This window comes from Eptatretus burgeri, chromosome 16 (assembly GCF_056783735.1).
Source record: "Eptatretus burgeri isolate ZD-2024b chromosome 16, Ebu_testis_v1, whole genome shotgun sequence".
In the NCBI taxonomy this organism is placed as follows: Eukaryota; Metazoa; Chordata; class Myxini; order Myxiniformes; family Myxinidae; genus Eptatretus; species Eptatretus burgeri.
Genome location: NC_140976.1, coordinates 59172605 through 59189256, shown reverse-complemented (window position 1 = coordinate 59189256; position 16652 = coordinate 59172605). Strand labels below are relative to the sequence as shown.

Here is a 16652-nt window from a genome sequence, read left to right as displayed (position 1 = left end):
TTCTGCCCTCCCCCTCCTCTCTCTCCTCCCACCCCCCCTCCTCAACTCCCCTACCACCTCCTCTCCTTCCTTCTTACTGTTCTTTTTTCACATTTTCCCGTTTCTTGCCACTCCACTGCAAGTACGCAAACAAATCTTACACCTTACATGTTTACTTTTCTGGATAATAACATTGAGACTCATGGGAGAGCAGGATTGACTTAACAGAAGTGTTTCTCAAAATGCCTCAACACCTGTATCTGGAACAGAACATGGAACAATAAAAAAGGGCCAGTTTACACAGGACGAATAGATTAGACAGAAAATGCTGTCAGACACCAAACGTGCTCGCTTTGCCCTCGCTCGAGCAAGTTGTGGCTTGAATGGCATGCAGCAGCAAAGTGAACCCCGTGGAATCTCAACAACTCAAAACCTCCCAGTCTGCTCATTAGAAATATCACTCGGCACGTTTTAATTCCATTATTGAAAAAAATTAAATTGAATTAAAACATCAAACAGGGTGCACAGGAAAATTAAAGCATTCCAATAATTAAATCAATGAGAAAAGAAATAAATAAATGAGCACAACAAGGATTTTTTTTTTTTTACTTTTACAGAACAGTGATGGTGTGAGATGCCAGACAAGACAACACAAACAGAGATAGTTTAAACATCAGGAATAAGTGGGCATCGCGTCAACATTCCAGCACACTGGCACAATATTCTCCGCACTGCATCAGATCCCAGCATCTACTCAAGGTTGAACGGATTCAAAGAATGGGCAACAATCAAAACGGAGGGCTTTCTTATCACAAGTAACATATTGCACACTTTCTTCTGTGATGCAATCTATAAATAAACCAATGCTTGTCAGAGAAGGAAGGAATAGTAATAACAGTAAAAGGACAGTGATGGAGGTGTTGGCACCACACGGCAGTGCAGGAGAGGGTTATCGCAAAATGAAAAGATGGAAGGATGAGTTTTTTTTTTATAAAACCTAACAAATTACTATCATCTCTTGAACCTGGAATTTTTATATCTGGGTGGACAGCCATGATAATATCCGCCAACAAAGACGGCGGATAATGAGGAGTCTGAACCGCTGGGATTACGGATTTCCTGGGTCAAAACGAAAATCGAGGCTTTCAATGACATCTTGGATGCGCTGTCCTGTCTGTGCCTGTTTGTAGTGAGCATGTTGAGGTCATGGAGAGATTCACTTACCTTGGCAGTGATATTCATGTCTCTGCTGGCTGTGAGTCAAAGGTCAATAGACGTCTGGGTCGGGCCTGAGGAATAATGGGTTCATTGGATAATGGGGTGTGACGCTGCCGGTACCTGCGCGGGAGGACGAAAGTCTAAGTCTTCAGGTCCTTGGTGCTTCCAGTCTTGCTCTATGGATGTGAGACTTGGCCTCTGACCAAGGATCTGAGATGGAGACTTAATTCCTTTGGTACCAGGTCTCTTCGGAGAATCCTTGACTATCGCTGGTCGGACTTTGTGTCCAACGAGCGATTGCTGAGAGAGACTCAAATGAGATTTGTTACCTGCATAGTCCGTGAGCGTCAGCTGCGGCTGTATGGACATGTGGCTTGTTTTCCTGATGCTGATCCTGCTCACCAGATTCTCTCAGCGAGGGAGTCTCCTGAGTGGAGGAGGCCAATGGGCCGACCACGTGCCTCGTGGTTGCAGCAGGTTGATAGTCATCTCAGGGAGATGGGGATGGGCCAGGCATCTGCCTGGGGGATGGTCAGACGGAGGCACCTGGAGTCCCGGCGGAAAGTGGACGCAGCGACGCGCTGCTCTGGCGCATGCTCCCATACCTGACCTGACCTGACCTGAACAAAGACTGCTAGGGATTTCATTTCAGTGTTCCACATCCTCACCATCTGTTGAGCAAGACTGAGGCATGGGACTGTCCTGGTTTTGTTTGGTTGTACATCAGAATTTTATTCTCCTCGATCGGCCAAACATCTTAGTAGCAGGCTCACAACACAGTTGAGTGCACAGTATTGGTCAGTGGATACAGGGAACAATCTTTTTGTTTCACTTCATGAAAAGTGCTCCCCCTATAAACCCTTGAAAAATGTATATACATACAAATGCCATTCATCACTTCCTCCTTCAGGTCGTCCCCCATCCAAACGCATATCTTCTACTCCAAATGACCCTATTCCCAAGAACTCCCTTTTCCAGGTTCTTGTGATTTTCCCCCTCTCCCTCAGCTCTTTCTTTTCATTTGTTAGTTTTTGAGTGTTTTGTTCCTTTCTTGTTTCATCCCCACTTTCCCCTTCTTATTATTTCTGTTTCATTCAACTTGTGTGCAGCTTGTTGACCCCCACATGTTCCCCCCATCCCCTTCATCTCACCCTCATTCTGCTGTTGGTGTTTCTCCATTTTCATTTTGCTCTACCTCTTCCACGAGCATCAATCACGTATACAAATAAATAAATAAATATGGTGATATATTTCATGAGTCCCCCAATGTTGATTGCATATACGAGAGCAAAGTCGATGACACACCATCGCAAGTTCTGACACTTGCCACCTAAAGCAAAGTTGAAAAAAAAGTTCCTGTTTTGAACCCTGTGAGCCTAAATCCTCATCCCCTGGGGCATGAACCCAAGGGTCAAATCCAAAAAAATTTACATATTTAATGTGTCCCCGAATATTGATTGCATTTCCAAAGTTTCATTTAAAAATGTTTTAAAATGTGCTCGAACTTGCATTTTTCAGAATTTGAACTTTTGATCTCGCCCCAGGGGGCACGGCCAATATGATGTATACTGCTCTTGTACCTCTTGCATTTTTCGGTATTTGAACTTTTGACCCCACAGCAAGGGGCGGGGGAAAAATGATACTGCTCTTGCACCTTCTTGCCATGTGTTGATCATAACTACCAAGTTTGGTGAATTTCTGCTAAAACGTTTAGGAGGAGATAGCGTGACAGACAGACCCGATTACAGTATCTCCCGTTAATAATTTTATTCAAAAAGCGTGGGGATAAATATATGTATTATTATAGTAAGACCCACCCACGTCTCTCACCTGTGAATGGAGGGAATAACCAATCAGCTCTCACCTAATCAATTAAACCCAGGTGGCTCGGATTTTATATTTTAAAAAAAATATATTCACACACACACAAATACAGAAAAAATATATATGTATGTATATATATATATATATATATACATATACATATACATATATATATACATATACATATACATATACATATACATATATATATATATATATACATATATATATATATATATATATATATATATATATATATATACATATATACATATATACACACACAAAAATACATACACATACAGAAAACACACACACACACACACACACACACACACACACACACACACACACACACACACACACACACACACACACACACACACACGTTTTAGAACACCCCAATTTTTCCAGTTTTTACTGAAATTTAAGCAGTGTAATGTTTCAATGTACTCTGAAATTAAAGCATAGAACAAATAAACAATTGCTGATAAAAAAAGAAATGGAATCATTTTGTTGAACTAAATTTAATCTAAATGTTTGACTCATCAAAGTAGCCACCTTTTGCAGATACAACAGCTGAACATACTAGTGGCATTCTTTCTACAATGGAAATCAAATATTGTTTGGAAAGTTTTTCCCAACACTGTTGCAGAAGTTCCCACAAATGTGTTGCATTTGCAGGTTGCTTTGCTTTCATCCTTCTGTCCAGTTCATCCCAAAACAGCTCGATGGGGTTTAAGTCTGGAGACTGTGCTGGCCATTCCATTATTTGAAGCCTACAGTCTTGTTCTTTTCCTCTCAGGTAGTTCTGACATAGACTGGAGGTATGTTTTGGGTCATTATTTTGCTTTAGGATGAACCCCTGACCAACTCGGCATAGACCAGAGGTTATTGCATGGCGCTGCAAAATGCTGTGGTTGCCCTTTTGGTTCAGGGTGATGGTCACTCTGTGCAGGTCACCGACTATGGATCCAGCAAAAGAGCCCCAGATCATCAGGCTTCGTCCTCCATGTTTGACAGTTGGTGTCACACAATGATGAACCATCCTTTCGCCTACTCGACGGCGTAGAAAAACCCTGCGTGATGAACCGAAGATTTAAAATTTTGATTCATCGGTTCATAAGACCTGCTTCCAGTTTTCAGTAGTCCACTGGCGGTGCTTCATGGCCCAGGCAAGCCCCTTTTTCATATTTTGCTATCTTCGAAATGGCTTTCTTACTGCCACTCGACCTGTCAAACCTGCAGCTCGAAGTCTTCTCTTCACAGTTGAAACTGAGACTTCCTTACTTTGACCAGTGTTAAGCTGTGCTTGAGGTTGCTGTCCTGCGAGTCACTTATCACATAAGCTGTTCACTCTCAGAAACTTGTCTTCTGATTGTGTTGTGGCTTTGGGTCTGCCAGACCTGTGAACCCCATTTTTATCACCAATTCCCCTAAACACTGCCAATACGCCATTATACGGTAGCTGTAAGTTAAAAACACGTTCAGTAAGTTCTGTGGTCATCCGGAAGACATCAAATACGTCTACATACGTCAATATGCGTTGCAGATACATTACTCATAGGTTCAAAGCACGTTACTCATAGGTTAGAAATAAGTTTCGGGTACACTAAACATTACCTTGACGCGTTTCGACTGATGAGTAACTTACAAGTAACGTGTGTCGACGTGCGACAACGATCGCATAACGTGCCAACAACTTATGGCCAGCGTATGTGGAACGTGTGAATCATACGCTGGCATACGTCGAAAAATTTTGAGCATGCTTAAAATTTATCGACGAGCTTGGCGTACTACTACGTATGCCAGCGTGCCACAGTGTGCTTCAACGTGCTCTTAATGTATACAAAACTTACCCATAACGTATTCAACATGTGCCAGCGTTTTAGACAATTTTTTCATACGTCGGCATATGCTGGCTAAAACGTCAAGGTGTGACAGGGCTTTTAAATATTGAGCGGCAGCCTATTAATAGGCTACGCCACTGATCGTCGGCGATGTGCTGCCGCGCTATGCACAAGTTAGACTATCGTTGGGCATAGGTTGTGAACGCCGACAACACGCGAAGCATTCGTTGGTACAAGTTATCTATAAGTTATCGAAACGTTCTGTGTACATTACTAATACGTTATGCATACGTCCAACTCGTTATGAATACGCCCAAAACTGAAAAAAAACATCAATAGTTTAGCGTACGCCAGCGTTTTACATACATTTTGATACGTTGCCATACGCTGGCTAAAACGTCAAGGTGTGACAGGGCCCTAGAAGGCTGCTGCTCGACGATTCAAATCATAACAGCACTAGGCATCGAAGTGTCAACATCACCGTCATGCCGAAGAAAACTTCGAAGAATGCTGCCAAGAAGTCCCCTGGCTGTGGCCGTGGCCGTGGACGCGGACGCGGACGCAATGAGGATCCATCATCACCCACACCCTCCCCATCAAGCTCACCACTGACGGAGAGGTCACCCAGTTCCTTCTCCTCCGTTCACCTCTATTGGCATGCAACTGGTACAGTGTCAAATCGATGAGGTCAAGTTAATGTTGGAGGACAGTTAGTAGGTATTCTCATCTTAGCCTTGCCGGATCCTCCATCTCTCGGATAACATGGACATCTGCTCACCATGGAGTCTGGAACACTGACGCGTTCCTCCTGTGAACCCCATTTTTATCTACCAATTCCCCTAAACACTGCCAATACACCATTATACGGTAGCTGTAAGTTAGAAACACATTCAGCAAGTTCTTTGGTCGTCCGGAAGACGTCAAATATGTCTACATACGTCGATATGCGTTGGAGATACATTACACATAGGTTCAAAGCACGTTACTCATAGGTTAGAAATAAGTTTTGGGTACGCTAGACATTACCTCGACTTATGAGTAACTTACAAGTAACGTGTGTCGACGTGTGTCAACGATCGCATAACGTGCCTACAACTTATGGCCAGCGTATGCGGAACGTGAGAGTCATACGCTGGCATACGTCGAAAAATTTTGAGCATGCTTAAAATTTGTCGACGAGCTCGGCGTACTACGATGTATGCCAGCGTGCTTCAGCATGCTCTTAACGTATACAAAACTTACCCATAACGTATTCGACGTGTTCCAGCGTATTCGCCAAATTTTTCATACGTCGGCATACGTTGGCTAAAACGTCAAGGTGTGACGGCGCCTTTATCAACAAAAGTTGCGACACCTGTCGGAATTGTTTGCATCAACTTTCAAGGCTTAATTTATTTCCATTGTTGCAGCACAGCGGCAGTTGCTAACTTGTTCCCTGAAAAGGGCATTTATTAACAACTCTGAAATTTACATTATTTTTCAGTTTTTGGTAACCTAAACTTTTTTTTTTAACCTCTGGCAGTTTACCCCTTCGCTTTGTACCATTTCAGGTTATTCACTCGACTTGAACTGCTTAAATTTGAGTAAAAAACTGGAAAATAGGTGTGTTTGAAAACTTTTGACCAGTAATGTATACAGTATGTATCGAAACATGAGGAGTGTGACGAGCACTCCGTTGATCTCCATTGGATACAGTCCACAACAAAGCGTTGCCTCCAACACAGAGGCCTTGGCCTGGTGACTCTGTCAAACAGACAAAGATTACATTGTCAACATGAGTTAAACATCAAACGGGGCCACTGATCTGGATTTTAGGCTTATTTGCCCTCATCAGGATGGCACCAATAAATATCTAACCAATGATGACCACATTCATCAGACGCACCTCCTGACTGTTATGGTGAGCATCGCCACGGACTACGTCTCACGGTAAAACCGTATAATCCGCACATCATTGGTGAGATATTTATCAGTATGCCACATATTTTATATATATATATATATATATATATATATATATATATATATATATATATATATATATATATATATATATATATATATCTTCTTCCTCTTCTTCTTTCGGCTGCTCCCGTTAGGGGTCGCCACAGCGGATCATCCATATGATCTGCAGAGTGATTTGGCACATGTTTTACGCCGGATGCCCTTCCTGACGCAACCCTGGTCGCCTCTTGCGACACAGGGATATGGTACACCTATTTTTAACCGGGGTATACACCGGCCCAGTACGCTGGTACTCATTTCGCCGACCTCGGAAGGATGACAGGCTGACTCAACCCCCTGGTGTATTAATTCAGTGGCTCAACTGGGCTTGAACTCAGGACCTTTTGGATGCTAAGCCGCTGCCCTCACCACTGCGCCAACACCAGGATATATATATATATATATATATATATATATATATATATATATATATATATATATATATATATATATATATATATATATATATATATATATATATATATATATATAGGAAAGTTACATGCCCAGACCAGGAATCAAACCCAAGTCATCTGGTGTTTTCCCTGTTTATTTATATTTATTGTTCGCCTGTTCATTTTCATTGTATTACTATGCACCCTGTGGTGAATAATAGCCGCCATGGAATTGTTCCCCCAAGGGGGAAGACCCTCTCGTGGACAAGTTGTGGCTGCTCCTGTGGTTGGCAGTGTGTGTCCCGGAAGCAGCAGGGGGGGGGGGGAGATTGGCATCTCTCTACATGGGGGGAATTGTGCGCTTCGCCTGGAGGTCACCCAGATTGCTCAGGTGGCAGAGCACATGTTCGGTTCACCAGTGGACCTGGGTTCGTAATGTTTCTACATACATAATTTTACAACACACACACACACACACACACACACACACACACACACACACACACACACACACACACACACACACACACACACACACACACACACACACACACACACACACACACACACACACACACACACACACACACACACACACACAGTATTTGCAAGACTGGTAGAGAGCTTAGCTTAGGTTTGGATTGGATGGGATGGGTGACGACTGTCTGTCTATATACATGTTGAGACTGTGATATCTGTCCAACCATTTCCATGATACAGAATATCAATAAATAAATAAAATTAACACACATGCACACGTGCTTCCTTCCTCAAAGGCGAACACATTCATCACGAGTGCATGACTCGAGCCAACAATTTATGTGGGGTGTCTGCAATGGAGTTGGTCGAGGTCTGGGTTCAATAGCTAACAGTACCGGACTAACCTAAAGACAAATGACATTTTGCTTCAGTGGCAGCAATGAGCGATGTATTTCCTGGAGCGTGGTCTTTAAGATGGGGGAGGCAAAGCCAACTGTCATACATGCAATTAGGTTGTGGATATTAAAGCAGTTGTCAAATTTATCAAAATGAATAGGCCATTGGGTACCAGTACTATGGCGAGGGTCTCTGTTTGTGGTTGCTGTTGTACAATTTGTATTAGTTGCAGGACCGAGGAATGCTGGGATAGTGACATAGTACAAGCATCAATGAGCTCCTGTGTCCAGGTTTCTTTACTCCCTTGTACTAAAGCATCAACCATGGAAACTATGGCTTCAAGCAACCAACTTACCAAGTAATAACGAAAATATTATTCTTCTATTTTTTTTCTTCTCTTTTTTTCTTCTTCATCAAAAGCCAAGAAGGTTTGTACCAAGCAAAAGAAGATTCATCACGTATGTTTTCACAACTCAAACTGGTCATTTTTTCACTCAATGTATTTATCGTCCCTACGCTTCAAAAATAAATGGAGGGATTTTAGAATCGGCTCTGTCCAGCCAAGCTGTCCGTCACGCTATATCCTCCGAAACAGTTGGGCAGAAATTCACCACACATAGTAGTTATGATTACCACATAGCACAAAGGTGCAAGAACAGTGTCATTTTGGCCTCTGCCCCCTGAGAAGGGGTCAAAAGGTCAAATATGAAAAAAAATTAATTGCGGGCACATTTTAAACGAAATTTTGTATGTGCAACCAACATTGGGAGGACACATGAAATATGAAACAATTTTTTGGGGATTTGACCCCCAGTTCATGTCCCAGTTGGACTTGGGAGTCACAGGGGTCAAAATAGAAGATGATTTTTTTTTTTAACTCAAAATTTGATATTGGGTCATTCCTGGTGGAAATTTTGGGAACTTTCAACTTTGCTTTAGATGGGAAGCATGGGGATTTGCGATGGCGAACAGTCAACTTCAATCTAGTTTTGCAGTTATAAATACGTCAAACTAGTCGAATATCTAAACTCTAAAGTGTAAGGAAACGGGACGACATTTTCTGACGAGACAACTTCTACATCAAGTGGTAAAGTCAACCACCATAATTACCGCATTTGGTTCCCAAACTACGATGATTGAATCTTTCACACATCATCGTGCACCAGTATGACGAGGCTCCCCGCCACTATGCTTTGAATGCGTGACGGTTCTTGAATGAGGTCTTCCGAGACAAGTGGATCAATTGACGTGGACCAATTGCTCAGCCCCCTCATTCACCCCATTGGACTACACTCTATGTGGTTATGTAAAACGGTTGATGACTCATCAAAACCACATTATTGGGATGAACCTAGGGCTATGATCACAAACACAATTCATGAAATTACTCAGCAGTAACTGGAGAATGTTTTCAACAGGTTGGAATATCAGATTCAGAGATATATTACGAATGATGGCGGTTATGTTAAAGCCTAAAATTTTGAACTGTATCGAATAAAATAAAAATAAGCCGGGAGGCGACGATGGTTCGTGGGCATTATTGAGGAAGCCCTATCGTAAAAACCTATCTCTTCCGTCAAAATTGACCAAATCAAATCGGATTTTTTTAATATATTGTACTTATGGACATTCGCACAGCTTCTAGGAAATGAAATTGCGAGAAAAAAACTCAAGAAAAAAAAAGAAAAAAATAACAAGAAGCGAATACTTCGATATCACACCGCTGGGGGCAGTAAAAGTCTAGGTTAAGAATGATGAAACAATTTTGCAGTTATAAAATTTAAATGTAGACACGGTGAATTAGCATGCATGATGGGAAGAGTTGTGACGTTGGACAAATTTCTATTTATAGCCCTCAGATCAAAGGGACGTACTCAGCCATAAGTGACAGAAGACACAGGACAGAATAGCCAATTATATAACAGCGCGATGTCGCCGCGCTATAATAAATAAAAAGTTCAAGTGGGCGTGGGACGCCCCTCATACAAAAAGATACAACTAGACCATGATATCTAGCTTGTGTCCAAGTTTCATCAAGATCGCATCAAACGTCACGGAGCTATGCTCTGGAGAGAGTCACAAATAGACAGACAGACACAACGAAAATAGTGGTCACTGCTGGCACCCGCAAACCAAAAATTAAAAAAAAAAAAAAAAAAAAATTTATGAATTACACTTTCAAGCACCATTTATATCAGTTGCACAAGGACTTTATGAACAGTGTGTGTGTGTGTGTGTGTGTGTGTGTGTGTGTGTGTGTGTGTGTGTGTGTGTGTGTGTGTGTGTGTGTGTGTGTGTGTGTGTGTGTGTGTGTGTGTGTGTGTGTGTGTGTGTGTGAGTGTGTGTGAGTGTGTGTGAGTGTGTGTGAGTGTGTGTGAGTGTGTGTGTGTGTGTGTGTGTGTGTGTGTGTGTAATGTAAATAAATATATAATTTAATTCAACAAATAATATAAAGCCATAACGATTAATCAAAACAGAAAAAGCGAACAAATAAATAAATAACAAGTGGTGTTTGGGCACAACAATTCCCACCCATTTAAGGCATAAAGTTATTTTGGGGATAGAATTTAAATTTGATACATCCTTAACCTGAATGTTGATTATAAGGAATAGAATAAGGAATATTTTAGTCTTAGTTTGAAGTCAATCAAACCATTTTTGACGAAGTTATGACCGTAAAATGATTTTGACCTTTCAAGGCAACATAAGGTCAAAGGTCATGGTGTCAAATGAAAGCCAATAAAGGACTTTATATATATCTTCCACAGTGAACACGCATATTCCTAACATTTTTTGATTTATAATGGATGCCCATGACCCCCAAAACTTCGGACCCTGTCACCGATCTTCACTATAGGAATGGGTAGGATTATAAGTGACAAATAGAATAATGTTCACTATAAGTTTAGTTTGAAGTAAATCATATCATTTTTGACAAAGTTATGAACGAAAAACTATTTTGATCTTTTCGTGACCTTGACCTTGACCGAATTGAACCCAAAAGTTAATGGGGTCGTCCAAGGTTCATTGCCCACCTGTGGATTAAATTTGATAGTGTTTGCGAAAGCCGTTTTGCCGTAAAGTTGCTCACAGACAGACAGACAGACAGACAAATAAATAAAAACAATGTCACCCGCTGGGTGACCCGTATCTTGCCAAAAGGTGACCACGTGTGACTTCTTTAAGGTCACACTGAGGTGAACAGAGCTGTTATTCACCAGGAGCGACTCCTTGAGGAATATCTGCCTATGAGAGATTCTGATGAGAATCGTTCTACAGAGTAACCATGAAAAATATGCGTTTGCCTCATAACGTCACCAAATGACATCATAATGTCTCAAGCTTGACATATCTAGAAAGCACTCATCGAGATGTTCAATTTGAGGTACTACATGATATGGTTCCTAAAACTTGAAAATTTGACCTTGGGGTCAAATATGTTTGACCTCAGGCGCTAACCATGAGGGTCAAGGCCAATCGCCACCAAAACTTAATCAGCTGAGCGCCAGACCATGAACTATATTCTCATGAAGTTTGAAGACGATCCGATCAAAATTACTCAAAAAATAAGGGTTTCGTCGATTCCCCTGATTTGCGACAGTGACCTTGACCTTTGACCTTGACCTTCAAAATTGTGCACTGAAAGGGACCTCTATAGGCCTCTGATATGCGAAGTTACAAAAATTTCCAATGATAACTGTGCTCTGCAGAATTTTTCATACGTGATTACAGACAAACAAACAAACAAACAAACAATTGGTAAGATAACAAGCAGACAAACAAACCGGACGATTACAATATCCCACTCCCTCCCTCCGGGGGGGGGGGGGTAATAATAAACAAACACAAATAATAATCAAACTATGACGTAAGCAAACACTAAACGGCCCATGCCACGCGATGCGAGCCAACTGGGCACTTGTCGTTTCGTCCAATCATCAGCCTGGAAGTGGGTGGGGCTCGGCTCGACTATGTCGACCGTTGATTGGACGAAACTGCACAGCACACTGTGTGTGAGCGTTATCAGTGGAAATGTGCAGGTTATAACCAGAGAAACATACTTTGCAGATTCGGTCGATGAGGGAATGTCGTGTTGGTGGTGAAAAGGGAGGAAGGAGGGAGGAGGATAGAGAGAAATTATCAGGAAGATCCCCAGATAATCAAGGTGTATAAATATAGGATCATTACCGGTCAACCTTCATAATCAAGATGCAAATCGTCCCATGAACATCGCAAAGGCCGGAGGTCGGCTCTGCCTGCCCGGAACACCACAGGGAAAAAAAGCTCAAATGGATCCGACTGTGAAAGAAACGCGAGAACAGTCAGTAAATGGAGGAAATCAGGGGGTTCGAGAGCAGGCAACGCGCCATTGAGTGAAGATTATCATGTGTGGAGCTCACCTCGCTTTTCGAGAACAGGAGGTACCACACGATCGCCCTGATTTCTTTACACACTTCCTTTCTGCTGCCTGGCCACACACGGGAATCGCCCGCACTGCGCATGCGCCAAATGCACTCTCCGCTAAACAATCTTACTGCGCGTCGAGCGCTCCTCAGCCGGACGGGAAACGTCTGCTGCAGCGTCGGATTAATTTTAACAACTTTTACACTCTTGGCCATGAAACGAGTCAAAACGTCCAATTTAAAGAGCGGCCTCAGGTAACTTTAACAAAAATAATATTAAACGCCTTGTCGGGGTTGCGGCCGCTACACCGCTTGATCCCCTCACATCGTGCGGAAACAAGAAAGAACAACCGCATTCAATGTCTTTAGCATTTCCTGCAGAATGTGAAATGTACGCATTGATTTACGTGAAAAATAATAAAATAAAATAAAAATAATTAATTAAATGAAAATGAGATATTACAATTATTTGTTGTAATTGTATATTAATTTTTTTTGTAATTATTTGTTGTAATTATTTGTAGGAGGGAGATCGGTTGGTTTGGTCTACCGAGGGTATGTGCCATAATACGAATCAGCTTATTGTGGTATTAAAATTTGTCAAATAAACTGGGCAAACTATTTAAGGTAGGCCTGAACTTGATGGCTCCCTTTCACTGACGACTGTATGGGTTAGTGGCATATATAGAGCCGCGCGGCTCTCAAAACGCCAGTCAAACACAATAGATGAAGAAGAAGAAGAAGAAGAAGAAGAAGAAGAAGAAGAAGAAGAAGAAGAAGAAGAAGAAGAAGTAGAAGAAGAAGAGGCAGTAGAGGAGGAAGAAGAGGAATAAGGTTAAGGATTCCTCAATCATGGTCATTCCATCGCACAATCGAAGAAGAAGAAGAAGAACGTTAAGGATTAATCAATCACGGTCATCCCGTCGTGCTGCCTCATCCCGCATTTTCTTAAAGGTTGCGAAGACCATCGACGTATTCCACATTTAATGAGGAATAACAAAGAAATGACAAATACAGTGGGAAATCGACACAAAACAGTGAATTCGTTTATTCGTTTAAAAATATCTGTTTGTTTATTTGTTTATACAAAATATTTGTTTATCTTCAAAAAAAATGAAGAACGACTGAATCAAATACAACAAAACTTTGCATGTTGCTTCAGGGTACCGCAAGTATGGTTTGTGTGTGGGTCACGTATCTGGGGGGAGACCAATTCTCTCTGTGGAAATGTTTATGGTATAGCGCCACCTGGTGGTGGCCAGTCCGGTATTAAAGCGCCACCTGGTGGTAGCTAGTCCGGTATTACAGCTCCACCTGGTGGTAGCCATTCCGGTATTAAAGCGCCACCTGGTGGTAGCCAATCCGGTATTAAAGCGCCACCTGGTGGTAGCCAGTCCGGTATTACAGCTCCACCTGGTGGTAGCCAATCCGGTATTAAAGCGCCACCTGGTGGTAGCCAGTCCGGTATTACAGCTCCACCTGGTGGTAGCCAGTCCGGTATTACAGCTCCACCTGGTGGTAGCCAGTCCGGTATTAAAGCGCCACCTGGTGGTAGCCAGTCCGGTATTACAGCGCCAGCTGGTGGTAGCCAGTCCGGTATTACAGCTCCACCTAGTGGCAGCCAGTCCGGTATTACAGCGCCACCTGGTGGTAGCCAGTCCGGTATTACAGCGCCACCTGGTGGTAGCCAGTCCGGTATTACAGCTCCACCTGGTGGCAGCCAGTCCGGTATTACAGCGCCAGCTGGTGGTAGCCAGTCCGGTATTACAGCTCCACCCGGTGGTAGCCAGTCCGGTATTACAGCTCCACCTGGTGGTAGCCAGTCCGGTATTACAGCTCCACCCGGTGGTAGCCAGTCCGGTATTACAGCTCCACCTGGTGGTAGCCAGTCCGGTATTAAAGCGCCACCCGGTGGTAGCCAGTCCAGTATTACAGCTCCACCCGGTGGTAGCGAGTCCGGTATTACAGCGCCAGCTGGTGGTAGCCAGTCCGGTATTACAGCTCCACCCGGTGGTAGCCAGTCCGGTATTACAGCTCCACCTGGTGGTAGCCAGTCCGGTATTACAGCTCCACCCGGTGGTAGCCAGTCCGGTATTACAGCTCCACCTGGTGGTAGCCAGTCCGGTATTAAAGCGCCACCTGGTGGTAGCCAGTCCAGTATTACAGCTCCACCCGGTGGTAGCTCGTCCGGTATTACAGCCCCACCTGGTGGTAGCCAGTCCGGTATTACAGCTCCACCCGGTGGTAGGTAGTCCGGTATTACAGCCCCACCTGGTGGTAGCCAGTCCGGTATTACAGCTCCACCCGGTGGTAGCCAGTCCGGTATTACAGCTCCACCTGGTGGTAGCCAGTCCGGTATTAAAGCGCTACCTGGTGGTAGCCAGTCCGGTATTACAGCGCCACCTGGTGGTAGCTAGTCCGGTTTACAGCGCCACCTGGTGGTAGCCAGTCTGGTATTAAAGCGCCACCTGGTGGTAGCCAGTCTGGTATTAAAGCGCCACCTGGTGGTAGCCAGTCCGGTATTACAGCGCCAGCTGGTGGTAGCCAGTCCGGTATTACAAATCATATTCTATAACAACAAGCTCAAATGAGCGAAGATCCTCGTCCTCTTAATGATGACGTCATATAAACGAATATGACGTCATTGTGATGTATCAGGTTTGCGGTAAATTATCTGTGCTAATGCCCGGCTTGATTCCCGCAAACAAAATTCAAACAGCTTGCCTAGTTTCGGACATAATGGTATAGGCGATTTCCATTAGTGGCGATATTATGACGTCAACTTTTTTTCTAGGAAGAATTTCCAAAATCGGAGATGGTTACTGTCTGCTCGTGGGCTTTCTGCATATACATGGCAAGTTTCACGAAGATCCGATGAAAACTCTGGGTTGTGAAACAAAAAAATGTCAAAAAATAGGAATGACGTCATAAAAATTGATATGACGTCATAGTGATGTATCATATGTGCGGTAATTCATCTCTGCGAATGCCCTGTTCGATTCCCGCAAACAGAATTCAAAAAGCTTTCCTCGTTTCGGAGATAATTTTTTTAGGCGATTTCCATTAGCGGATATATTTTGACGTCATAACTTTTTTTGTCGGAGGAATTTTCAAAATCGGAGATCGTTACTGTCTGCGCAGGGAATTTGTACATATATATGCCAAGTTTCAGGAAGTTCGATGAAAACTGTAGGATGTGAAATAAAAAAGTCCACAAGAAGATGAAGAACAACAACATGAGTCAGAGTGAGAGATCCTCCTCGAGGATCTAAAAATGAGGATGAATGATTGAACAGAGGAGACAGTGATGGGACCAGGGGCCACAGGTTGAGGGTGACGAGGAGGAGAGTTCAGACTGGAGTAAGTAAGGCAGGGGACTTTCACTCAGAGAGTCGTTAATGGATGGAATGGTCTCCCTGGAAAGGTAGTGGCAGCAGAAAAAGTAGATAAGTTTAAATTAGAATGAGTTAAGTACCTGGAAGTATTGGGGATAGAGGGGTAGAGGGATGTTGGCAGGACCTTGAGGTAGTTTGAGTATTGATGGATAATTGTGTGGTGCATCTGTGTTGAGTGTGATATTTGTGAGAGGGTCTCCTCAAGGGGTGGTGTGTGGTCGTTGTTGCCCATTCCTCACCTGAAAACTACCTTCACCCCTCCCCCCCCTACTACCCCAAAAAGAGATATAAAGAACAATTTCTTCCCCATATTTAATTTTTAACACCCTCTCCCTGTAAACCTGTTACACTGTTTTCATCCCCACTCCCCCAACCCCCCCCCCCCCCATGACATGAAGTCATTTTGACGGATTTATTTAATTTGGTGTTCATGGTGTGTCATCCAATGTCCTCTCCCTCTGTCAGATTTCCTTGATCAAAAGTTTTTGGCCCAATTCTTTCATTAACCCACCGGCCCGTCGTTCGACTAAATCAGTTAAAGCATGAAATTAGCAATTTGTTGAGGATGCCGGCAATAGCTCGCCTGCTCTTCACAAAAGACACCGTGGCACCTTTAATGTCCACCAATGAAAAAGTGTGGCAGGCTCAGGGAAATCAAAAAATTGGTGAAAACATCAATGGGGGGGGGGGGGATTTTTTTTTGTTATA

General features: G+C 43.1%; 1 protein-coding gene across 2 annotated transcripts in view; it reads right to left on the bottom strand.

The window, feature by feature from the left end:
• The window catches only part of LOC147011136 (protein furry homolog-like), a 173507-nt gene extending 160813 nt beyond the window's left edge, over positions 1–12694 (bottom strand). The window contains exons 1-2 of one of the 2 annotated variants that reach the window (XM_085859042.1): positions 12547–12694; positions 12335–12445 (exon numbers count right to left, since the gene is read on the bottom strand). The gene's annotated coding sequence lies outside the window, so the exon portion shown is untranslated. The remainder of the gene's footprint in view (positions 1–12334; positions 12446–12546) is intronic. The other variant, XM_085859043.1, reaches the window with a different exon arrangement.
• Positions 12695–16652: the final 3958 nt, after the last annotated feature.